The 26,057-nt window shown below is 35.4% G+C and overlaps 1 long non-coding RNA gene across 1 annotated transcript in view; it reads left to right on the top strand.

Moving 5' to 3' along the window:
• LOC123939842 overlaps positions 1–25,816 on the top strand; it is a 124,565-nt gene extending 98,749 nt beyond the window's left edge. The window contains exons 2-3 of the long non-coding RNA XR_006817990.1: positions 7,728–7,791; positions 25,692–25,816. This is a non-coding gene — a long non-coding RNA (uncharacterized LOC123939842). The remainder of the gene's footprint in view (positions 1–7,727; positions 7,792–25,691) is intronic.
• The last annotated feature ends 241 nt before the right edge of the window (positions 25,817–26,057 follow it).

The following is a 26,057-nucleotide window of genomic DNA, read 5'->3' as shown; positions in this document are numbered from 1 at the left end:
TTAAGGGACCCAAGACTGAAGTTCACTCTTTTCCTACGTTCTGTTCCTTACTTCTGCAGAACCCTATAGTGCTGTATTATGATGCTGAATTCTACTACTCTAGAAGAGCAGTTTGAAATCTCACAGTTTGAAATCCATTGTTCCGACTAGCACTCTTGATGAACACAGAGATACTAACTAAACACAAGATGGCAGTAGTATACCATGTAAACTGTTACGATTTGATCACAAGGATTAGAGTTGTAGAAATTAGAGATATTTTTACAGGGTTACTTTTACACTTTTTGGGGGGAGGGGTCATGAACCCCTTTGACAATCAGATGAAATTGATGGTTTCTGTTCACTGCAACCATCATATATACATATATATATATGTATATGTATATATATATATACATATATAAATTTTTTATAAAACCCTTCCATGAACTTCCAAGGTTAAAATACTTGATTTTAAATTTGGTCCTATGAAGACTGACTTATAACTTCATTTTGAAAATAAATACATGAAAGGAAACAGAATGGTACAAAGAGTTCAATAATTCAAGTATCAAGGGAAGTCAAAACCAACATTTGTGTCATTCTATTTTCTGTTCTGTCTTTCTAGGGAAGAATGATAAATTGGAAACCTTGACACAACGGATTGTTTCCCTCCACTTTCCACTGTAAGAGTAGAGATACCTCAATTAATTTAGTAATTATCTCTTTTTTATTGATCAGTTCCTTTTTTGTTTGCTTTGTAATCCCATGAATGATAATTTTACAAAAATTTGAAGGTTTGCTTTGGTTAATTATCTGAGTTCAAAAAACACACACAACTTGTCCTAGCTCCTAAAAGTTGCAATTTTTTGAAAAATATAAGCTTGTTTTCTTCTGTTGTTCTTATAATTATCTCTTTAAAAAATATATAGATAATACAATATAATCATTGTAGTTCAGAGTACCAACTAGTAATTTAGCAATTCAGGTGCACAAATATCTCCTAAAATTTTAAAAACATGTTTGAAATAAAATAAAATAAAATTTCAAACAGAGTAACATATGGTTTCAATTAAAGTTTTGTTATTTGGCTTTACTAATCTTAGTAAAAATCCTGAGGAATGAGTCCTAACTCTGGCACAGGTACAGAAAGAGTTACCAGCTTCCTTGATTGGTTTGTGCAAACGTGGAGGAGGGGTGGGGAGGGGTACAGTTGATTTTTCTAGAATTTTGATTCAGAGTTACAATTTTCAAGCTGGCAAAAAACTACTGGCGATTTCCCAGAAACAAGCAACAAGTTTGGATTTTATAGGACACCAGGTGGCAGAATTGCTCTTTCTAAGTCACTAATCTTTAACTTCGAAATTTAGAAAATTTAGTAAAGGGAAACAATGGTTGGCAATTGTTGAGACACTAAATATCTACAAATTTCAAGGTGATACTACATGTAAGAAAACAAAATATGTGATATGAAAATCTCATTATACTAGCTTCTTATAATTTATATAGAGAAAAGTGAATATTATTATGATTAGCTTTATCTTTAAAGTGTATTTGGTGAGTTCCCAGAAAATTACTTAGTGAATCTTTCTTATAATTTAATAGTGACTTCTGCTTTTTAAGCAAGTTGCAATACTGGTTTTAGTATTCAAATCAGAAATGATACACTCAACAGGTGTCATTTTGGGACATCATTTTAATTGAAATTTCTTCTAAAGGCTAAAATGTATGTTGACACAGATTTTCCTATCTAAAAAAACCAATTTTGTTATTAAGCAAGTAGATCAAAATATCTTATAATTATGGAAAAGATAGCAAAAAGACTATACTTTTTAAAAAGATTTTTATTTATTTATTTGACAGAGAGATAGAGAGAGCATAAAGTGGCAGGCAGAGGTAGAGGAGAAGCTCTCTGTTGAGCAGGGAGCCCAATGTGGGGCTTGATCCCAGGACCCTGGGATCCTGATCTGAGCCAAATACAGCCACTATGCATTTTCAAAATGTCAGCAAATGAATAATTATGACTTGTATTAAGTGTTAGATATTCCAACAGACATTATTTTCTCACCTAAAAAATAAATTGTGTTTCTTAAACGAGTGCATCATAATATTTTATAATTATTGAAAAGATAGCAACACAGTATATGTGAAGATGATACATTTTCAAAATGTCAGTAAAGTGAATTATGTAACCTGAGGTAAATGTTAGTCATTCTTAGTAGATATGACACAAGGATGTTTTGGAATGTATCTAAAAATGTTAAATCAATAAGATGATTTATCAATAATGCCAGTAATAGTAATATAATCAGTACTACCGGTAAGATAATTAAAAATTTTTATATTGTAGCAGAGAAGTGCTGGCCAGAAGTTGTGTATTGGGATTAACAGAACTCTGAAAAATTGACCCCAATGATTGAGCAGCCAAAGTCAGCCTGTATTTTATTTTCTCATTGAATATTTATGAAAATGTAACTGGAAGTAAAACATCTGGAAATCAAACAATAGACTTGGAGGCTCTCAGGAGGGTTTAATTTCTGAGACCGGAAAAACACTCTCTCATCTTTAATTTTGGAGTATGACAAGGTAGTGTCCTTCAGGCCCAAACAATTCTTTAGGTGCATGAGAACCCCAGGGAGATCCAAAGCCCAGGGTTCTGGGACAGGTTCAGATCAGTCACGTCATCCCTAGTCATATATCATTCACCTGATAATTGGGGAAACCCAGCTGGGGATTTTCCTTTCCTACAAGTCTGTAACTATTTCTTGGCCTCCAGTCTTTCTAGGGGAACGGAGGTAATCATGTGGGCTGTTTCCCATCTCTCACCTCAGCATCAGGTTACCTGAGTTACATACTTTACAATGAGCAAAGGTAATGGAAGGATACTATTTTCTTCTGTCCTGCTCCCTGCAGTGTGTGTGAGGCCTCATCTGTCTACCTTCTCACATGGCCAGGAAACTACTTCTGTCAGTCCCTCTGCTTCCCACCACTTCCCGCTGCTCTACTCTCATTCGAAAAGGAACAGATGGGAGGGGAACTGGACTAAGAAAGAAGAGTCCACCTTGTGGTGCCCTGCTGTACAAGCGAGTTCACGTGCTTCTTGGGCCCATACTGACCAGTGGAGAGGAAGGTTTTTCCACCTGACATTAATCTTTGTTCACAAATACTCTCAAATATCTGGGAGTGGAGGACAGTTCCACTCCCACCTCCCAGCCCCTCAACCCCAGCCACATGGGATATAAAAAGATGTGTTTGTGTGAGTCTATCAATAATCAGATAATATCTGAAAAAAAAAATGTACTTAAAAGATAAATTTGGTTTGTCAATGTAGAATTTGTATAGGAAAGAAAAGATCATTGTATCTGAAAGGTAGATTTTTAAAAAAATTTTTAATTTATTTTTTATTTTTTATAAACATATAATTCATTTTTATCCCCAGGGGTACAGGTCTGTGAATCTCCAGGTTTACACACTTCACAGCACTCACCATAGCACATACCCTCCCCAATGTCGCTAACCTCACTCCCCCTCTCCCAACCCCCCATCCCCCCAGCAACACTCAGTTTGTTTTGTGAGATTAAGATTCACTTATGGTTTGTCTCCCTCCCAATCCCATCTTGTTTCATTTATTCTTCTGAAAGATAGATTTAGAGTAACCAATCAATGATGTCTGTATATAGAATATCACATATAAAGAAGTGGAACACTTTTTCTTTTAACACTTTTTCTCTTATATATATTGATGTCCTGGGTTACTGCTTTGGCGTGTGGGATGTGAAAGACATGTGTCAGGAGGAAGAGCATTAGAATTTATTGAGGATATACTGTGTTCTATGCACTATGCTATTCATTTTATTCCTTTTACATTGTGATAGCCACTCAGTAATAACTCATGATGAAGTCTACAGTGGTTTGGTCTTTATAAGTAAGAATTTAACTTTAGCCTATTGACTTTTCTCTCTCTTTCCCATATTCAATTGTTATTTAAAAAAATACTTACTGAGAGCCTATTCTATGGCCATTAATGCTGACAATATAAAAACCATGATTTCTCTCAAGGATGCTGGGCCATAAAGGAAAGAGTATGTCTCCACTGGCAGACTCTCCAGTCAATGGCTGATAGGGAAATCGTTTTGGGTAAGAGGATAATGCACAGGCCAGGATAGCACTAACAACACCAATAACTCTCTAGGCATAAAGTAGATGTGTTGCAAGGAAAACCGTCTGCAAAATGAAGACAACCCATGGAATGAGAGAAAGTATTTGCAAATCATGTATCTGATAAATTGTTGATATGCAAAAGATATAAAGAACTCCTACAACTCAACAGCAGACAAACAAACAAAAACCAAGAATCCAAACAATCCAGTTAAAAAATAGGCAAAGGAACTTCAGTTCATTTTTCAGACATTTTTCCAAAGAAGACACACTAAGGGCCAACGAGGACATGAAAAGGTGTTCAACACTACTAATCATCAGGGGAATGTAAATCAAAACCACAGCGAGATATTACCTTATACCTGGTAGAATGGCTCTTCTCAGAAGCAAGTGTTGCTGAGGATGTGAAGAAAAGGGAACTCTTGAGCACTGTTGGGGGGACTGTAAGTTGGTGTAGCCACTATGGAAAAGAGTAAGGAGGTTTCTCAAAATATTAAAAACAGATCTACCATCTGATCTAGTAATCTCACTTCTGGGTATACATACAAGTAAATGAAAACAGCATCTTGAAGGGACATTGGCACTTCCAGGTTCATTGCAGCATTATTCACAATAGCCAAAATACGGAAAACACCCTGTGTCTGTCAATAGACCAATGGAGGGGCACCTGGGTGGCTCAGTGGGTTAAAGCCTTTGCCTTCAGCTCAGGTCATGATCCTAGGGTCCTGGGATCTAGTCCTGCATCAGGCTCGCTGCTTGACAGGGAGCCTGCTTCCCCCTCTCTCTCTGTCTACTTGTGATCTCTGTCTGCCAAATAAATAAAATAAATAAAATCTTAAAAAAATAACATTGTACTATATATCAAAAGATGCTAAGAAAGTAGATCTTAAATGTGCTCACCACAGAAAAGAAATAGTAACTCGGTGATATGGAGGAGGTCTTAGTTCGTGATACAGTGGTAATAATTTTGCAGTATATAAATCTATTAAATTAACACTTGCACAGTGTTATATGTCAGTCATATCTCAACAAAGCCAGAAAAATAATAATAATAAGGTAGCTGTGTCATGTTCCCACATTATTTTTTTTAATACATTTCTAAGACCTTGCAGATCAATAATTAACAGGACACAGTTTTTCCTATTCTTTCAGTGAGGCCAGTTTAAGTTGAAGGAAAATGGGCCTTACTTCTTCTCTTTGAGATAGTGTTCACTCTTCAGTCTCTGAACTCTAAGTCTTTGAAGAATCCCTGTATATCCTAATTGAGCAACTCAAAAATTCTGTTTCTCACTGTACCCATGAATTATTGTGAGTACAGCTGATATACAAAACACCCATAATAGTTTAACAGACCACAGAACTCTAAGAGATGAAAGGAGCAGACTAGTGTTTTATGGGCATTTTGTTTTGATTTATATTACCAAGAAGTCTCAAGTAAGAGATAGAAAGGCATTTTTTACATTTAATCCTGTTCAAAACTGTAACATCTCTGTTTAAGACTAAACATCTCCCTGAATTATGTTTGCCAGATTTTATAGTTTTAAGAAAGAAAAACAGTTACCAAAGATCCTTGGTAAACACTATTTAAGTCATTCAACTATAACTTATTCCTTGACACATTTCCAGAGTTTTCCTCCAAAACAAGTTCATATTTCAAAATAAAAGAAAGTTACATTTTAAATTATCAATAAAAAATGAGAACATTTGAAGTGAATGTCCTTCGGCCTGAACTCAAATATACTAATTAGTCTTTTATCAGTCCAATATGTTTTGCCAAAACAATCTTCTGCTTGATTTTGGTGTTGTTTTTCAGCGAATATCAGTTTTTGGATATCTTTCATGAAGAGCTAGAAGGAAGAATAAGGAAAACAAAATTGAACACAGAGGGTTTTGTCTGCTATGACAATGCAAACGTTATTACTCCATTTCAAAACATGATACACAGCTTTTTGTACAATTCTAAATGAAGACTATGCATGGTTATTTCTGCTAGAATTTTGGTCAAACCCATTTTTATTATCAATCCCACCACGGCAATTAAATTCAATGGATTCTTTTACAAAGCCCCGTTCTTTCTTGTTAAGCCTAGCTTATCACACTCAGAATACTGGTATGTATTTATGGACGTGGACAAAACTAACCAAGTGCAATGTCTAGAGGAATTATGGGAAAGAAAAAAAGAAAGCTCAAAGGTGCCATGAAGGCAATTATATGAGCATGTTCTTGTTCTTCACAATGCATGCTAAAGTATTCAAGAAATAAGGAAGCATAGTGTCTGCAACTTAATCTGAAATGTTTAGATTTACCGATACTGTATATTGCTATATTATATGTAAAGACAAAAGAAGGGAGGAAGAAAGAACACGCGTGAGCAATTTTGGCAAGATATTAATTGTTTAATGTGGCAGAAAGATATAAGGGAGGGTTTTTTGTGTGTGAATTTTTAACAACCTTTCTGTAACTTATAAGTTACTTTAAAATAACATGTTAATGTGTAAAAATGGCAGCACGAAGGAAAACCATTAGGAGTTGAGAATATAAAAGAGAAGTTATCCGACATTTAAGGGCTTTTGACATTCTGTTGCTTCGGGGTTGCCTCATAGGTTGTTAGGTTAACCTGGACTGGATCACCTGATGGAAGAACCAAGTGGCACTCAGAGACCTTGGAGGATGGGAGGTTTTTCAACCTCAGTGGGCTCAGAGGAGGGTAACTTCTCAAGGCCTGAACCCTGAGTGCAAACAAAGGGGGTAGTTTATACATTTTTACTTCTGTATCTTGGCCACTCTTGCAACCGCTGCTGCTGGCGAGGGACTAGGGGGAAAACCTGGAATGGCTCTGGGGCCAGGACTGGGATTTCCCTGCCAGATTGGTCGGCCACCTAAGAACACAGATTTCCCTTATCAAGGTGACTTAGAACTCTTCTTCATTTCATCGGAAAAACTCCGATATCAGACATAATAAACTACAAATATAAAACAAATAAATACGGAGCTAAGATGACTGAATTGAAACCAAACTGGCATATCTATGTAAATAGCAATGGTGTCAAGTGTTGTGATGTAATTATGTCTCCTTTTCTACAGTGCCACTGAGACAACTCCAGTGACACTCCTAGGAGAATGTTCAAATGGATTCTCATTTCTTATTGCACTCCAAATGCTGAGAATCATGACCCGTTTGACCCGTTTCCTTCATATATATATATATATATATTTAGATTTTATTTATTTATTTTAAAAAGAGAGAGAGAGAGAGAGAGAAAGAACAAGAGAGAAGAAGCTGGAGGAGGTTCAGAAGGAGAGGAAGAAGCAGACTCCCTGATGATGACATGGGGCTTGATTCCAGCACCCTGGGATCACCACTGTGTCAAAGGCAGATGCTCAACTGACTGAGTCACTCAGGTGCTCCTAGGTTTCCTTCATATTTTTATGAAGTTTTTAATGTTACTATCTGGCATTTCTAAATCTTTTATTTTGTTTTGTCTTTCTTGTTAGAAAAAGAAACATGCATTTCCTTTGTCATGTCCCTGATATCATAGAGGTTTTTGTTCAGCCTATTGTTTAATATATATATTCTATTTTTCCTCTAGAAGGTTACTGGATTCCTATTCTACCCTGGGCGAGTAACTTGATATGTGGACCATAATTGCCTGTGTAGGTGTTTGTTTTACTTGAAGTTTCAGCTTCATTTCTTTATTTCCCTTTCATTTCAGGTTTTGATGTACTGTTGTCTTTCTATTTGACATTCTCCCCCTCCTTTTGCTGCAATATATTGTGTCAATTAACATTTGGGCAGAGAAGCAGAGACACCACCGAATAGAGACTATATTATTGGGATCAGAATACACATAACTGTGGGAGCTGGAAAAGAAGTCTATGGAAGACTGTTGCTATGAGTGTCTTGCAGTGGGAACATGTGCCACCTTTCACCTGGGAGAAAAACATATATCTGAAGCAGAAGGGAGAGATAGAACAGGATCTAGAAGAGCCCTGGCTCTGGCTGCTTCTTCATGCCCAGAAGGTGATCCAGCAGGCCAGGGACAATGTGTATGAATTAAAGAGGTCCCTGGCAGCCTGTAGTGGTACCTCTGATGTTCATAGAGTGACTGCCACTGCTTGGCTTCTGGTGTCTAAAATTTGTGCGTCTTCCTTTTTGACCTACCAAATCCACAAATACATAAAACACAGAATTATGGAAGATCTAGTTCTAAGTTAACTAAGCTGACATCATATGAAGCTCCCATAGGCCTCCCTTTGTCAACCTGATATTCATATATGTCTTTTAACGCCCAAATAAAGACATAGAAAAATCATGTTTCTGTTTAACAAACTCACCTAACTCATCTTTGGTCATCTTTGCATGATGGCCTTTCCTTTTCTACATGTCTTATTCCCTATTGGATACTCCTTAGGAGCTTAAATACTGAGATATAAGATTCATTACAATGAATACACTTGATATCAGTAAGAGAATGGAAGAGGAAAATTTTTTAAAATCAGTTAATACATACACAAATATATTCTTGTTAAAATAATGAAGAATATTCATAACAGTATACTTCTAATTTCTGTAATTGGTCATGTTGTCACTATACATTTTTGGAAATAACAGTATAATTACCCGTCTTCCTCACCAGAATATATGATCCATGAAAGGAGAGACTACATTGGAATTATTTGTTCTTTTATCCCTGAGCACAGTCGCTAATACAGAGCAGATATTTAGATGGTGTTTAGTTAGTGTTAGGTCAGTGTGTGTGTATGCATGCACTTATATGTGCACATACGTACCTTGATATCCCGGGTGTTTTAATAAGAACATCTTTCAAAATTATTGCCACCTAAATACCTGCCATACAGATATAATTTCACATGCTGTGTCCCACCATCAACACTAACAAGTGTCTGCATTTTCTCCTTTGTGCCAGTTTAGTTTAGAGTGATGACCACCTGGAGTTCTGCTAAGGGTTTTATGATCACCTTGGTGTGAATTCCCCTTCGTAAACATTTTCTTTCTTTTTGCTAATTGGAGTTACTCTGGGAGGTACTCAGAGAAATTATTATTATTATCTTAAGTCACAACTGAGGGAAGACACAGAAAAGACATAAGTTGTGTTATTAGTCTTAGTAAGAACTCAAATTCAGATCTTTGACTCAGTCCAGTGCTCCTCTCCTACAGAATCCTGGTATTTCATGATTTAAAATGTTTATTAATGGGCTGAACTTAAGTAATACATTGTTTATTTATGGAATGTGTAATTCCATCATTCCATATAATGGAAACATCATATGGATTTCCTCTTCCTATAGCTGTGGATTTAAAACCATAAACAGTGCTAGAGGCACAAACTAAATATAAGTTTTTCTGCTCTAGTTCAGTCACATGATGTGGGATTAGAGGCAAATAAAAGTGACCAATAAAGATAGTTACTGAAAGCATTTCTGGCATTTGACATGACCCATTTTAGCACTTAAACTATTTTTGAGTTTTGATCTTCTGTACAAGATTTGGCTCTGTCTTTCTAGCCCCTATATCACTAATACTCACTCTCTGGGTATGTGCTTCATACCCTCACATCTCTGTGTTTTGGAAAGCTGAAAGGGCCATCTCATTTTCTCCACTAAAGGAACTTTTTCATCATTTTGAAATACTGATGATATTTATTGGACATAACCCTGAAAAAAATAGCCATATGCTTTTGGTTTGCCAAATTCTTACCCCAAGCAAGTGCTCAATATGCAAAAAGATGACATATTAAAATGCTGACACAGTCATTTTTAATTAGTGGGCAAGCTTTTGTTAGGAAGGTAAGTTTTCACATTTTTTTCAGGTGTGAAGTTATATGTTAATATGCTCTACCTCCTTCTACTTAAAAAACAAACAAACAAAACTTCTTCACTGTAAGATTAGTAGGGAGAACTTAAGCTTCAAGTTCTAATATTTAGATTGTTGTGTGGGAACAAGTCATCATTCCATTAAATCTGTTCCTCATTGCAAAGGGGTATCTATTACCTGAACAAATATTTTCAAGGTCTTCTTTCCATGTCACTTAAATTGTGCTTTTGCCATGAGCCAGGGCAGCATAGCATTGCACAATCCAGATTATCCTAAGGAACCCAGAAACAGAATTTTAATGACTTTTAAGAGGAATCATAGCACAGTGATGATTTGTTTATTCTTAAATTTTATTTATCATCTTGACAAGGGAGTACTTAGATTGACTTTGGTTTCAAGAATGTATCCTTCTCACTGGTTAAACATCCAGAAGCAAAGATAGCCTCTTATGAAACAAATATGGGTCAAATAACCTACTACTAAATTTTGCTGGGGTTATAAACTAGTATTACGCCAGTGGCTTCCAGGAATTTGCTCCTGCTCATGATAGAATCCGGAAAGAGGTACTGATTGTGTGGTTGTGCCTTTCCTGGCTTTAGAATCTTGACTTTAACATCCAGGTAACCTTGTTTTCTGTAACCAGCACAGTTCACATTGATCTAGTAAGCCTCCAACTTTTCTGTGGTTTGATCCTTTTGTCTCAGTAAAATTATCATATTCTATTTGCCCTTACATGGTCATTTCCCTGTTTTAAGGTCCTTATTTTAAGTCATGTATGTATTTGGTCAAGGTTTCCTCCAAGTATGATTTTGAAAATCAGTCTCTCTCATGAGCATTTCTGCTCCTGGAAAGATGGAGTAGGTATACTCCTAAGTACAGGTAAAAGCCTGGACATTAAACATAAAACAAAACAAGAAACATAACAAAAATAAGAAGACTCTGGAAGATGGAAAGAACATGGCAGACTAGCTAAGAATATGGGAACTCAAGAATGACATGGTGGTGAGTTCCTTGTGTTTTCTCTTTGTCTCATGTATCTAAAACTTGGAGCTGAAGAAGCTGGAAACCCACATCTGCCAGAAGACGTAGATACAAAATTCCCCAACAAAGCCTTCTCTTTCTAAATGGAGGACCAGGAAAGAGGCAGACTTTAAAAAACCAAACCAAAGCAAAACAAATTTTTAGATAATAGCTTCTCTCCTCTGGCCAAACATCACAGGAAAAACCTGGCCTCACCCCGACCCCAGCCAGTAAAGGCTAACTGTGGAGGATAGTTTTCCACTCTCAAAAGATTGTACAGAGGTACTCATAAACCCTCTCTAGGGTGGTGTTAGAGAAGACTGAATTGGAAGTTGTAACTTTAATCCCTGCTAAGGGTAATGAGTCACCTTTATTCCTTCTGTGGTATCAGTAAGGATCACATGGGGAATTTGAGCTTTCATCCTGATCTGGCAGTAAAAAGAATCTCTCTGCTTCCTTTCTGAAGTGGTATCACAGGAGACCTAAAGAAAGTGAGGACTTTCACCATTGCTCACATTACTCTCTCTGTGGTGTCAATGAAGTCCCCACAGAAAGCTTAATAAAGCACATCTACTCTTCCTAGCCAGGATGGTATCAGCAGATGTCTAGTGAGAAGGCAGAATTCCCATACCCAACAGTAACAAACTATTTTCTCACTTAAATGGTAAGGGAATGTAAGTGGGAAATCTGGACTTCTATAACCACCTGGCAGTAACAAGAAAGTACTACTTTCTGTCCCTGCAGAGGAAGCCAGATAAAATAATTTTAAATAGAACCAGAGGGGTGCCTGGGTGGCTCAGTGGGTTAAGCCTCTGCCTTCAGCTCAGGTCATGATCTCAGGGTCCTGGGATAAATAAGAACCAGAGTCTCATAATGTAACATCAAAGATGTCCAGGCTTGAATAGAATAGAATAGAATAGAATTTAATAGACTAGACAATAGAATAGAATTTAATAGAATATCACTTATCATGCCAAGAACCAGTAACATCTCTAACAAAATGAAACAAACAAACAAACAAACAAAAAAACAAAAAACAAATAATAGGTGTCAATACCAAGACAATGAAAATTTTATAATTCTCTAACAAAAATGTCAATGTAATCATCATTTATATGTTTTGCCAAGCAATTATATACTAGAAATAAATAAATTAATTAAAAAATCTCAGCAAAGAAACAAGGTATGAAGTAGATATAATAAGAACAGAAGATAGGAAAATTTTAAAACTGAAAAATAGAATAATCAAAATACAAAACCTGTTAGAAGGGTTTAACAGCAGAATGGTCAGGACAGGGAAAAGAATCATGCACTGGAGGAAAAAGATAGAAATTCCCCAATGTATGATTATAAAAAAGACTGAGTGTTTGTGTTATGAGTGTCCTAGAAGCAGAAGAAGAGGAAAAAGAAGGTGGAACAACAATAACAACAACAACAACAAAAATTCCCCCAAAAAACCCCCACAAAAAAACACAAAAATCACAAAACAAAACAAAGCAAAAAAAAAAAAACAAACCACAACCACAACCACACACACACACACACACACACACACACACACACACACACAAAACAAACAAAACTTTCCAAATTCAGCAAAAGGCAAATATATTATAAATATATTATCAAGAAGCTTATGGGGCACTTGGGTGCCTCAGTTGGTTTAGCATCCCACTCTTGGGGTCCTGGGATTGAGCCCTGTCTTGGGCTCTATGCTCATCAGGGAATCTGCTTCAGGGTTCTCCCTCTCCCTTTGCCCTCCCTCCCCCAAATTAAATAAATAAATCTAGAAGAAGAAGAAGAAGAAGAGAAGAAGGAGAAGAAGAAGAAGGGGAGGAGGAGGAAGAAAAAGAAGAAGAAGGAGGAAGAGAGGAGGAGGAGGAAGAAGAAGAAGAATAAGCTTAGCATATCCCAAATAGGACAAATCCAGAAAAATCCACACCAAGATATATCACAGTCAAATTTTTGAAAACTAAAGGCAAATACAAATCCTAAAAACAGCTAGGGGGGGCACCTGGGTGGCTCAGTGGGTTAAGCCGCTGCCTTCGGCTCAGGTCATGATCTCAGGGTCCTGGGATCGAGTCCCACATCGGGCTCTCTGCTCAGCGGAGAGCCTGCTTCCCTTCCTCTCTCTCTGCCTGCCTCTCTTGTGATTTCTCTCTGTCAAATAAATAAAATCTTTAAAAAAAAAAAAACAGCTAGGGAGAATTTACATCTTGACTTTAGTGGAAAAAATATTTCGACATTAGATTTCTTATCAGAAAACAGTGGTACATCTTTGTTTCAGTACTGAAAGAAAATAATTATCAACTCAGAATTCTATATATAGTGAACATTTCTATCAGGAATGAAGGAAAAATTATGTCACTTTCCAATGAAACAAAATTAAGGTAATTTAACACCAGCAGATCTATCCTAAAAAATGATTTCAAGAATTTCCCTGGATTAATGAACTTGGGCTGCCATAACAAAATACAAACACTGGGTGACTTAAATAACAGATATTAATTTTTGTATAGTTTTAGTGTCTTCAAGTCTGTGATCAGAGCACCAGCTTGGTCAGTTTCTAGTGAGGTCTCTGTTTTTGGCTTGTAGGAGGTGGCTATCATCTCACTGTGTGCTCCTGTGACCATTTTTTCTGTGGGTAGAGGGAAAGAGAGAGTGAAAAAGATCCAGCATTAGCTCTCTGATGTTTCTATTTATAAAGGACTAATACTATCATATCAAGTCCCCACACTTGTGACCTCACTTAACTTTAATTACCTCCTTAGAAGCCCTATCTCCAGATACAATCACACCATGAGTAAGGGCTTTAATATATGAATTTTAGAAGGATGCAATTCAGACCGTAGCATTCTCTAAAAAAAAAGGAAATTAGAGAATGACTGCATTACCTTCTTGGCTTGAACGTCATGATGAAGCAAGATCCCATCTACAAAGGCCCATGTGGTAAGGAACCTAGAGTAGCAGTCAGCCTACAGCCAGCAAGGCCTTTATTTCAATAGCCCTGAAAACACTGGGTGCTGCCAGCAATCATTCACTAAGCTTAGAAGAGGATCCTTTACCCAGCTAAGCCTTGGAGGAGACCTCAGACCCTTATACCAACAGTTTGACTGCAACCCTGTGAGAGACCATGAAACAGAAGACACATCTAAGCATCGCCATATTCTTGACACACAGAAACTGTGAGATAAATGCAACTGTTTTAAGCCATTAAAAAAAAAAAGGAAATCATAAAAGAAGAAATCTTATAACATCAAGAAGGAAGACAAAATATGGTACAAACAAAAATACAGCAAATAAAATATACTGACTTCTCCTATTTAATTTTATAAGTCATGATTAATGGTTGAGGCAAAAATTATAATACTTTCTGATATCTTAATGTATAAGAATTATTTAAGGTGATTATAAAGGTGAGAGAGAAAGTTATGTAAAGGGATGTAAGACTTCGACACATCACTTGAACTGGTAAATGTTCAACATTAGTAGAATGTAATAAGTTATGTGTATATAATATCTAGAACAACCACTAACAGTTATACCAATGTATATACTATAAATTCTGATAGCTTAATCAAAAAGAAATTCTTAAAAAATATCACATTACCCATAGGAAGACAGGTAAAAGAAAACAGACAGGAAACAAAATAAGACTTAGATACCAGACTTAAGCCCCAACAGATTAATAATTACATTAAATATAGATGCTTTAAATATACCAATTAAAAGAAATTCATAGGGTAGATTAAAAACAACAACAACAACACAGGAGCTATATACTGTTCATAAAAAACTCACTTCAAGGTTCATCATATATTATTATTATTATCTACTTATAGGTAGCTGGAAAGTAAAAGAATGAAAAATATATGTCATGTAAATATTAATCAAAAGAAAGCAGGACTGGATATAGCATCTCCTAAGGGAGATTATGGGACAAAGTCAATTAGCAGAGACAGAGAAAGGCATTATAGAATAATAAAAGGGTGAACATCAAGGTGATATAGCAATGCTAATTGTGTATGCTTAAAACAATAAAGGTGCAAAATATGTGAAACAACAGATGACAGAACTGAAAAGATAGATAAATCCACAATATTGTGGGAGACTTCAGCACAATTTTCTCAATAACTGACAGACCAACTATGAAAATCAGCAAGGGTATAGAAGTCAACAACATTAACTTTTTAGATTTATTCAACATTTATAGAACATTTTACAACCACCACAAGAGAATAAACATTTGTTGTAAGTGCCAATGGAACATATACCGAGATAGAGCATATGCTGGGCCACACCAGAAACCTAGATAAATTTAAGATAATTAAAATCATACAGTATGGTCTTTGATTGTGATAGAATCTTACTAGAAACCAATATGAAAAATACAATAAGCAAATATCCAAGTACTTGAAAACTAACCAGTACATTTGTAAAAAAAAAAAAAAACAAACAAACAAACAAACAAAAAAAAAACATGGGTTAAAGAGTAAGTCTCCAGGAAAATAATAAAATACATGAAATGCAATGAAGTGAAAATATATCAACTTTGATGGAACACAGAGAATTTAGTGCTTAGAAATTTATAGCACTTATTACATATATTAGAAAAGAGGAAAATCTCAAATTAATAATCTAAACCCTCACTTCAAAAACCTAGAAAAAGCAAAGCAAAATAAAGTCAAAGCAAACATAAAGAAGAAAATAATAAAAGTAAAAGTATAAATTAATAAAATTGAAAACAGAAAAATAATAAAGAAAACTAATGAAACAAAGGTTGATTCTTTCAAAAATAAATAAAATTGACAAATTTCTAGCAAGATTGACAAATAAAGGAAAAAAAGAGAAAAGACATAAATTGTCAATATCAGGAGTAAAGCAAGGATAATACTACTGACCTTGCAGATAACAAAAAGATACTAAGAAAATACTATCAAAACCTCTACTTTCATAAGTTTGTCAACATAGATGAAATGGACCAATTACCCAAAAAGCATAAACTGCTACAACTCACCCAATATGTAGTAAATCATTTGAGTAGTCCTATAACTATTAAGGAAATTGAAATATAATGAAATCAGATTGGTAACTAAACTCCTAAAAAAAAGAAATCTTCGAGAATAAGTGGTTGTCCAGAGAATGCTACTAAATGTTTAAAGAACGCGAATTCTACACAATTTCTTCCAAAAAAGAAAAGTGATCATTTTTAAAATTTGTTTTATGAAGTTTGTATTACCCTAATACCGAAAGCACACAACCAACAACTACAACAAAAACTACAAACCAGTATGTCTCATGAAAGATGTAAAAATCTTTATCAATGTATAATTAAAATAGAATTCATCAATATAGAAAAATAATTTTTTTTTAAAAGATTTTATTTATTTATATGACAGACAGAGATCTCAAGTAGGCAGAGAGGCAGGCAGAGAGAGAGGAAGAAGCAGGTTTCCTGCTGAGCAGAGAGCCTGATGCGGGGCTCGATTCCAGGACACCGGGATCATGACCTGAGCCGAAGGCAGAGGCTTTAACCCACTGAGCCACCCAGGCATCCCAGAAAAATAATTCTTTACCATTACTAAGTGGGATTTATTCCCATGATCAGAGACTCGTTCAATATTCAAAAGCAGCCCATGTAACTTAGCATATTAATAGCCTAAATGAGTAAAATCACAAGATCATATTCTTAAGTCAAAAAAAAATCTGGCAAGTTCAACAACCATTCATGGTAATGTTTAGAGAAGAAATAGGATTGAAGAAGACCTTAAATATGCTAAAGAATTCTACAAATCATTTATGTTTAACATCAAACTTAATTATAAAGGCTGAATGCTTTGCTTCTAAGACCACCAACTAGACAAGAATATTCATTTTTACCACCACTGCTCAACAGAGTGCTAGCAGGTATAGCAACACAATACAAGGCAAACAAGGGAAATAAAAGGCACATGGATAGAAAAGGAAGAAATAAAACTGTCCTTTTCTGCAAATGATATGATGGTCTACAAAGAAAATTCTCCCCCACCAAATAAAACTCCCACAACTAATAAACAATCTCAGTAAGGTTATAGAATACAAAATAAATGTACAAAAATCAGTTCTACTTCTGTATACCAGCAATAAACACATAAATTACAAATTCAATGCTATTTACAACTGCTCAGAAAAATGAAACGGAATGCAAAGTTGTAAATGGAACAAAACTTCTACATGACTTGTATGCTGACGACTGCAAAACACTAATGAAAGTAACAAAGATCTAAATAGATGGAGAGATATACTTTACTTAATGGATTCATAGATTCATGTATTCGTGGGTTGGGAGACTCAACATGGTAAAGATCTAAATCTCTCCAAATTGACATACAGATTTTAATGCAATTTTTATAAAAATCTCAGTAAGACTTCTTATAGATGTAGACAAGATTGTTCTAAAATTTATACAGAAAGACAAAATAACTAAAATGACAAAAATATTTTTTAAAAAGGATAAAGTGAGGGCGCCTGGGTGGCTCAGTGGGTTGAGCCGCTGCCTTCGGCTCGGGTCATGATCTGAGGGTCCTGGGATCAAGTCCCGCATCGGGCTCTCTGCTCAGCAGCGAGCCTGCTTCCCTCTCTCTCTCTCTGCCTGCCTCTCTGTCTACTTGTGATCTCTCTCTGTCAAATAAATAAATAAAATCTTTAAAAAAAAAAAAAGGATAAAGTGAGAGGAACCTGTCTACCTGATTTCAAAATGTATTATATTCTACAGTAATCAAGATCATGCGGTATCATTTAGACATATAGACTAAGTAATAGTGACTGCTAAGAGTGCTAATTTTCACAGCTGCCATGATTCTAAGGTTGCTGGTTTTCAAGGCTGCTGCACAACTAAGGATAATGAGGGGTGGGAATAGGACAAATTATAAACACCACAAACTTCAACTGTTCTTACAGAGATCCTGTTCATTTTTTAGGAACAGGCTGTAGATTATTGAATATCTTTTTAATTTCCAGAGTTGTGAATATGTTGGTTTTGAAAATTTCTGTCAGTGTTCTCATAGTTTTTGTAAAGAGGGGTTCCTGTGTGGCTCTTTGGGTTAAGCCTCTGTCTTCCGCTCAGGTCATGATCTCAGGGTCCTGGAATCGAGCCCTGCATTGGGCTCTCTTCTCAGCAGGGAGCCTGCTTCACCCTCTCTCTCTGCCTGCCTCTCTGCCTACCTGTGATCTCTCTTTCTGTCAAATAAATAAATAAAATCTTTAAAACAAAAGAAATGAATTTTCAAAGGTCTTTATGCTACTAAAAATGTTTCTGCTTTTCAAGTCTCAATTACCCATGAAAATCAATTCCTGAGTTTCCCAACATTTACATAAAAATACATATCAATTTTACACCATAATTCACCATGTACTAGGGTTTTGCTTGCAAGTATTAAGACAAGAATGGGATATGTGGTAAAATCTTATGTCATAAAAGCAAGTTGGTATCAGTAATAATTCATTGGTAAGTAAAAAGTTTATGTCTTCTATGGATATTGTATCTACCATTGTCTATACAGCAATGTGTTTATATATTTTTTAAAAGATTTTATTTATTTGTCAGAGAAAGAGAGAGAGCACAAGCAAGAGGAGCAGCAGGCAGAAGGACAATCAGGCTTCCCGCTGAGCCAGGGCCCTGGGGATCATGACCTGAGCCAAAAGCAGACACTTAACTGACTGAGTCACCCAGGTGTCCCTGTAATGTGCTTATAGGTGCCAAAATGTCTACATACCTAGAATGAGAAAAAGTGAGAATAACAAATAAACCCATCAGAAGTAGACATTTTTTAGAAGGAAGAAAGATTACATCATGTCCAAAATCATATAGATAATAAGAAGGCCCTTTAAACAAGCTTATCTTCCACATTTTGGTCTATTCTTTCCTTTGAAGGCATCCCCAACCATATAAAAGGTATGCATAGGAAAGCACTCAAAGACTATACCAGAAAAGTTAATATCCCTCTAGTCCAGATGAAGTGTCTCCTTTTATATATAAACACCTGTAACACTTGATTGTTCACTTTAGGAAAGGGAAAAACAGTTGTTGATTCCTGATATGAACCACTTGGTTCACTTTCCTTTGCTTTTCATCTTCTCTCCCTTTCCCATATTTAGCATCACATTTAAAAACAAGTTTGGGCTATTTTAAGCATTCTGGAAGGATGCAGAGACTATTATAACAAGCACAGTGTAGTCAAACATATGTTTGCAGAGCTTATGTCAAATATCTGTTTTAGCCTCACTATTCCATCTTTTCTCCCCCTTGCTTGCCAACTGTGAGCCTGGTGCCTCAAAAATTCCATGAGGAGGAGAGGCTCCCACCATCTCGGCAGCTCTCCTTGTCTGGTCTGTGGTTATCTGGACCTGTTTCATTTGTCGACTCATTTCTTTACACTTTCTGACTTCTAGATAATGGTTGACATCTTTTATTTATTTGGAAACTCTTCTCGTTATCTTCATTTTTCTTGGTTGGTGTTTCTTTTCAGTTTTACTTTGAACTTCATTTTTTAGTGAGACTTCAAAAGAAGAGGAAAAAGACACATGTGCTGTTCTATTGTTTTCTTTTAAACAAATGAAATGAGGTCATTCTATCTAAATTTGTTTTACTGGCATATAGGCTTATTATACTGTCCTTGTACATTATGAATTTTTAAAATTGGTCTTCTTATATCAGTTTTCTTTTTTTTCTCTTTAGTGTTTTGTAAAGTATAAATATGGCCAAAGTCCTTCTCAGTTGATATAAATAAATAATATTTATTTATCTGTGATCAGTGAGGCTCAAATAGTTTGACAGTCACTCATGATTAGTGAAAGGGTTGGGGTTTAGTACAGAGAAGAGCTACAGGAAAGGAGAACCACTCTCTAGGTGTTTCAAACAGAAAGGAATTTAATTTGGGGAATTTGGTTCTTTAAAATTGTAGAAATGTCTGGAAAAATAGAAGGGCATATTACTTTTCAGGAATCTGCTTTTGTTACTTATAAAGCTGATGACCAGGGAATATAAACTGACGTTAGAACACTGAGAATACTTCTTTGAACAATGATGGGAAGGTGGCTTTCTTCTTAGGCTGACTTCTAAATTGCACTTGGCAGAATCTTGTATCCAAAACCGTATCTGCTAGGGAATCTGGAAAATGTAGTTTTCAGCTTTCAATCTCTCAAAATAGAATTAGGGAGAAATGAATAGACTGAGAGCCAGTTCACAGTCACCAAGTGGATGCTGGGCCAGAGTCTAGGTCTTTTGATTAGTAACTTATTTCCTCTCCTACAACCTTACTGTGGCTTCTCTCTTCATTTCCAAGACTCACACTGTATCACTCATAGCCTTGTTTATATATTTCCCCCATCACTTATGTGGTATCTGTTCAATTTTTTCAAAGGCCAAATAAAATAATAGAAAAGTAAAAAGATTACATTATCCTATAATCATGTATTAACTATCATATAGCTGAAATTCAGGTATTTCATTCTAAATACAATTGCCTACCTCTTTTGGGTTTCCTTCTTTTATAAATACTAGAATATTTCTTTCTTTCTTTCTTTTTTTTTTGCTTTTGAAATTTTATTTAAAGAGAATCAGTGATTATTTGATTCACTTTCTATCCAGTTACTAACATTTACTTTTCCTTTCTTTTAATGTTATGCTATTTACCATACAGTACATCATTAGTTTTTTGATTTCTTAAACAAATTGTATCTCTACCTCTATCTATCTATCTCATTCTTTAAAAAAAAAATCTTCTATCTATCATCTATCATTTTCCCATGGGAGAGCTTTCATTTGTGAAGGGAGACAGAATTCTTGCTTTTTTCTTTGTACATACCCATGTCTTATATTGTCTAATAATGATGTAAGATTTCAAAGTGCTTTCTTTAGACAAGATGATGTAATTATGCAATTTGTTATCATCTAAGGTTTAGGTCAATGCCTAGAACACAAAACATCTTGAAACATGAATCCTGTGGTTACTATTAAATTAGCAATACAACCTTCTGAAGGTTTGTTTCTGCTTCAAGGAGAAAGAAATGTAGACCTTTTTTGCAAGAAAAGTTATTATTGTCACATTTTAAAAAAAGTGCACTTAACTTTCTTAAGAATGACTTATTTGTATGAGATTTTTATTGCTTCTTAAGTCCAATTTGAAACTACTTTTAGTGTCATAGTGAGTATATTCCACTTCTTAAGTAAAAAGTCAGTTCTCTATTATATATTTTTCCAGTTTTAGTTTCTTTTCTTTTTTTATATCTGTCCATTGCAGACTGATAGGATAGTAACTCAATCCTTCTTTAAAAAAAACCTTCCGGGGCGCCTGGGTGGCTCAGTGGGTTAAAGCCTCTGTTTTCGGCTCAGGTCATAATCCTAGGGTCTAGGGATTGAGTCTCGCATTGGGCTCTCTGCTTCAGCAGGGAGCTTGCTTCCTCCTCTCTCTCTCTTCCTGCCTCTCTGCCTACTTGTGATCTCTGTCTGTCAAATAAATAAATAAAATCTTTAAAAAAAACCCTCAATGTTTCATATACTTAAATATTTTCTTAATTTTAGAGTTCTTACCTTGGAAGTGCTTTTAGAAATTATTTTGGGGGAAGAGTAAAAAAAATAGCTCTTAGATATGTGTCATTTAGGGCAAAAATTGACATATGAGGAAACATACAGTCATGTTCTTAAGTCCTAAATTCTCTAAGAAGCAATCGTATATTTTACTAGTTTATATAAGAAAAAAATTCCTTGTAATTTAATAGGACACTGTAAAAATTGACACATTGGATATATCAGCACATTTATTTTTTTAAAGATTATTTATTTATTTATTTGACAGACAGAGACCACAAGCAGGCAGAGAGGCAGGCAGAGAAAGAGAGAGGAGGAAGCAGGCTTCCTGCTGAGCAGAGAGCCCGATGCAGGGCTGGATCATGACCTGGGATCATGACCTGAGCTGAAGGCAGAGGCTTTAACCCACTGAGTCACCCAGGTGCCCCAGCATATTTTAAACTTTAGCTTAAATAATAAATCATCTGCCTTCATGTTAACCTGCTTGATGAACAATGAATTTGTAAACCCTGTAAGTATATTTAAGGACAGGCAGTTTTTGCATCAAATCAGAGATTTAAAAGAATATTACAAAATGAAAATGAAATTTTGATTTTAGGAATAAGAGATTTAATTACCAGGGTACTACAATTGTACTTCTGAGTGGAAATTGATCAAGAAACCAGCATGCCTAAAATAACATTCAAAATAATAGAAGCAGAAGAGTTATATGTAACCATAACAATATGTTCTAGTCAATTCAGGCCACCATAAAAAATTCCCTAGACTGGATGGATTAAGAAACATCTATTTCTCACAGTTCTGGAGGCTGGGAATTCCAAGATCAAGGTGTTGGCAGATACAGCATCTGGTGAGGTCCCACTGTCTGGTTCATAGGCAATTACATTCTGTGTCCTCACATAGCTGAAGGGGGCATAGCTGAGGGACTTTCTGGGGTCCCTTTCATGAAGGTGCTAGTCCCATTCATGAGGGATCTACCCTCATGACCTAATTACCTCCCAAAGACCTCACCTCCCAATATTATCACATTGGGCTTTAGTATTTTACACACTAATTTAGAGGAAGGACAAACATTTAGTCTATGGCACAGTAGGTGAAGTTTCACTCCATATATAATATTGACTTTTCATATCTACAATTGTTCTCAGTATTTTGATATTCAGTGACAATAGCTATATGAAAATCTATATGAAATATCACATTATCTAAGATACCACAGAATCTAAGTCTCTACATAGTATACAATGGAAATTTACCTTAGTTACACATAAGAATTTTCAGTTACTCTTTCAAAAGTAAAAATCCCCAAAATATGCATTATATTCATTATATATATTTCTCCTTAAAAGACATTTATGAAGTATTTTTAACTTTATGCTTTACTTTGAATAAATAACATCCTCAAATGATGAATCTATAATTTTGATGATAGCAGCAAACTTTGGTCACAAATCGACACTAAAATGATAAATAAATGGCTCAAATGCAATACAATTTTATTTATAGCTCATACAATAATTCAAGATTATTCTTTTCCACAGGGTGACTCAGGATCCCTTGTTCCTTCTGGATTGTGACTCTACCTGGCATCATATGGGCATCTATTAGTACAAGGGGAATCTTCAAGAGAGAAAGCAATTTGTTAAATTCTTTGCCTAGAATCACTCTCATCATTTTTTGTTCATGTTATTTAATGAGGACTGGTCACATAACTACAAATGGATTTAAGCAGAGCAAGTGAATGTATTTCTTAACTGGATAGCTACTCCCACAGTCCTCTTCCCCCCCCCCTTTTTCTTTTTTCTCCACAGTCCATTTTTCTGACTACCCAATTTAACATTAGTTCTTTGGGTGGGAAATATGTATCTTTCTTCTCACCTGAAGAACACACCTATTCTGTTCCTAAGGAAAATATCTAAAATTCTGATTAAGAATTTGCATCTCACTCAAAATTAAGATTAAGAACTGCATCTTGCTCAAAATCCAGGATCTCTGGGTGGTGTACAACCCTTTTTATGGTCCAGATGTGGCTTCTTGACTCTTCATTAGCCTGTTAGTTAATTGACATGTCTTCCCCCATACCAAATATACAATGGTGGAAGAAAGGTAGACCATTATGTCAAAAATCCCACAGTAGGCATTACTTCTTGGTCATAGTCTGCTGAGAAGGCATTAAAATATCCGATAACAGACTATGGGTTAGGCTTGTATTCCCCTTGAGAGGGATTTTCTTGTTATCGTTCTGCATGGTTCCTGATTTCATCTCTAGTTCCTCATCCATTTCCTCCATGGCATCATCTGAAGTGGACCTTGGGTATTCTGCTCTCTTGAGGGCTCATCAGCTTTCAAAGCTGATTTCTTATTCATTCAAACTGGGTGCTTCCAAGGGTTAAGATTTTCCCATTAGCCACTGGCTTTTAGAGAGCAGATCATGCTTTCTTTGTCAATATAATTCTTTCAAAATCTTGATAGACTTAAGAAATACTTGTTTCTAGTTCATTTGTTGGGCTTCTCATCATACCCCAAATTCTTTCCTAGACATTGTTCTCAAGTCTGTCTTGTAATTTTGCTTTCTTTCTCCAAACTTAATAGGTGCTATCATAAAACCATCTACAGCAATAAACTTGGGTGGGAAAGCAATGTTTTTAATCTGACCTTTGTCACATGGCTGAGGTTTTTTTTTCTGAAAAGTCTTAACGGTATCTGGAAAGCAAATGTTCTGTGGGCTCCAACAGCCACTAACTTTTCCAGCCCTGCTACTTTTTGGTCAGTCATATATGAGCTAATTTTGTTCTTGAAATACTTTGCTAAAAACAGCATGTAAAGCCAACACACTCTAGTGCTCAGTCTTCTTCCAACAATTTCCTTAGAACTACAGTTTTATGTGTTCTGCTTTCCAAGTCATCTCAGGCAACAGCTTAACTAAATAATTTGACACTGCATAGCATAGATCCTCAACTTCTTAGCCTGCACTATCTTTTCCCCCCACTGCCTGACTGCTAAGCCTAATATATCTTATTGGGCTTTTTCCTTCTAAGTAGGAGCACTTCACTTTAAAGTATCAATTTCTGCATTAGAAAGGGTATGCTAAACAGTGATAAAATATATATGGAAAATGTCTAATTTAATGGCTTGATGTTATAGCAGTCCCAGGTGTGTATTCCTGATTCATGGGCAATTATTTTTCTGTATTATGATTCAGGGACCCAAACTCCTCCCATTTTCTGTCAGTTCCTGGGGCCACAATCATTTTTATTTAGTTTTTAGGAAGAGGAAAAGAGCCTGGAGGATGTGCAATGTTATTACCTTGGTCAGAAAATGGTACATGTAATTTTTATTCTACTGATACGAACTAGTCACAAGGCCATAGCTAGCTTCAGGATGGCCTTGGTAATGGAAACCCTCCTTCTTTAAGCAGCTCCAGCAGCGTACAACAGAAATGAAAACGCAATCTTGATGGCAGCATCTGTCTCTGCCTCATTATTTAAAGTTTTTATGTCTATCTAGATTATAAAGCATTTATAAAGATAACCTTGTATAGTGTGAATATCTCAGCGATTCTATAATATAAGAAAAATTATCTGTAGAGAAATTAGTGGTTTGCCCAAGATCATATGCTTTGTAAAAATTAAAGCTTGGATGTGAACCCAGAACTTCTCTTTCCACATCTCATGCTCTTTCTGAGAAATTGGTTAGGGGAAAAAAAGGAAAGAAAAAGAAATGACTCTTCATGATACAGATTTTGAAATCAATACCTTCAAATCACCTAATAAATAGTTAATGAATTTTTGATTGGTAACACATGGCTGCAAATCTCAGATAGTTTAACATTATATTTTCCTTATAATGTAGAATCTATTCCCACTAGTGAATTTAACATGGGTGTATTTTTCTTTCATGATTTTAAAATTGACCCATCTTCAACTAAGTTTTTTTTTTCTTAAATGGCAGGAATAGAATTACTTTTTTGTGAATGGGAACTCACAGTTCATATTTGCCAATCTCTGAATAATAGATATATTTAGAGGTTTATTTAGGACTTCAAAATCAATTTTCCTAATGTGTAGTGTATATTAGGAAATTGTTTCTTATTAGTCATTTCTTTCTCTCTCTCTTCTCTCTTTTTTTAAGGCATTGAGAAATAACTGGTTGGAAGGAAACTGTGGACCAACATTCCAGTATTGAAAATACATAAAAAGAAAATTCAATGAAGATAAAATTTCCTCTTTTGTGTGTGTGTGTATGGTTTTTTTTTTTTCAAAATCAAATAAATATAGTCAGCATTATGGAAAAAGTTTTGGATTTTTTCCTGCCTTATCTATATTTTACCCTAAATCTATTAGACATCCACAGCATGAGAAAATTTAAAGTTGAAAAAGTTGTGAGATCATCTTTTCTGACCTCTCATTCAACTTCAGAACTTAATATAATTATAATAGTCTTAACACAGTTTAAAGAAATTAACTAATAGCATACAGACTTTTTTCTCTCATAGCT

Source organism: Meles meles, chromosome 4 (genome assembly GCF_922984935.1).
Source record: "Meles meles chromosome 4, mMelMel3.1 paternal haplotype, whole genome shotgun sequence".
Taxonomy (NCBI): Eukaryota; Metazoa; Chordata; class Mammalia; order Carnivora; family Mustelidae; genus Meles; species Meles meles.
The sequence above is the reverse complement of the archived record's forward strand: the minus strand, read 5'-3'. Positions and strand labels throughout refer to the sequence as shown.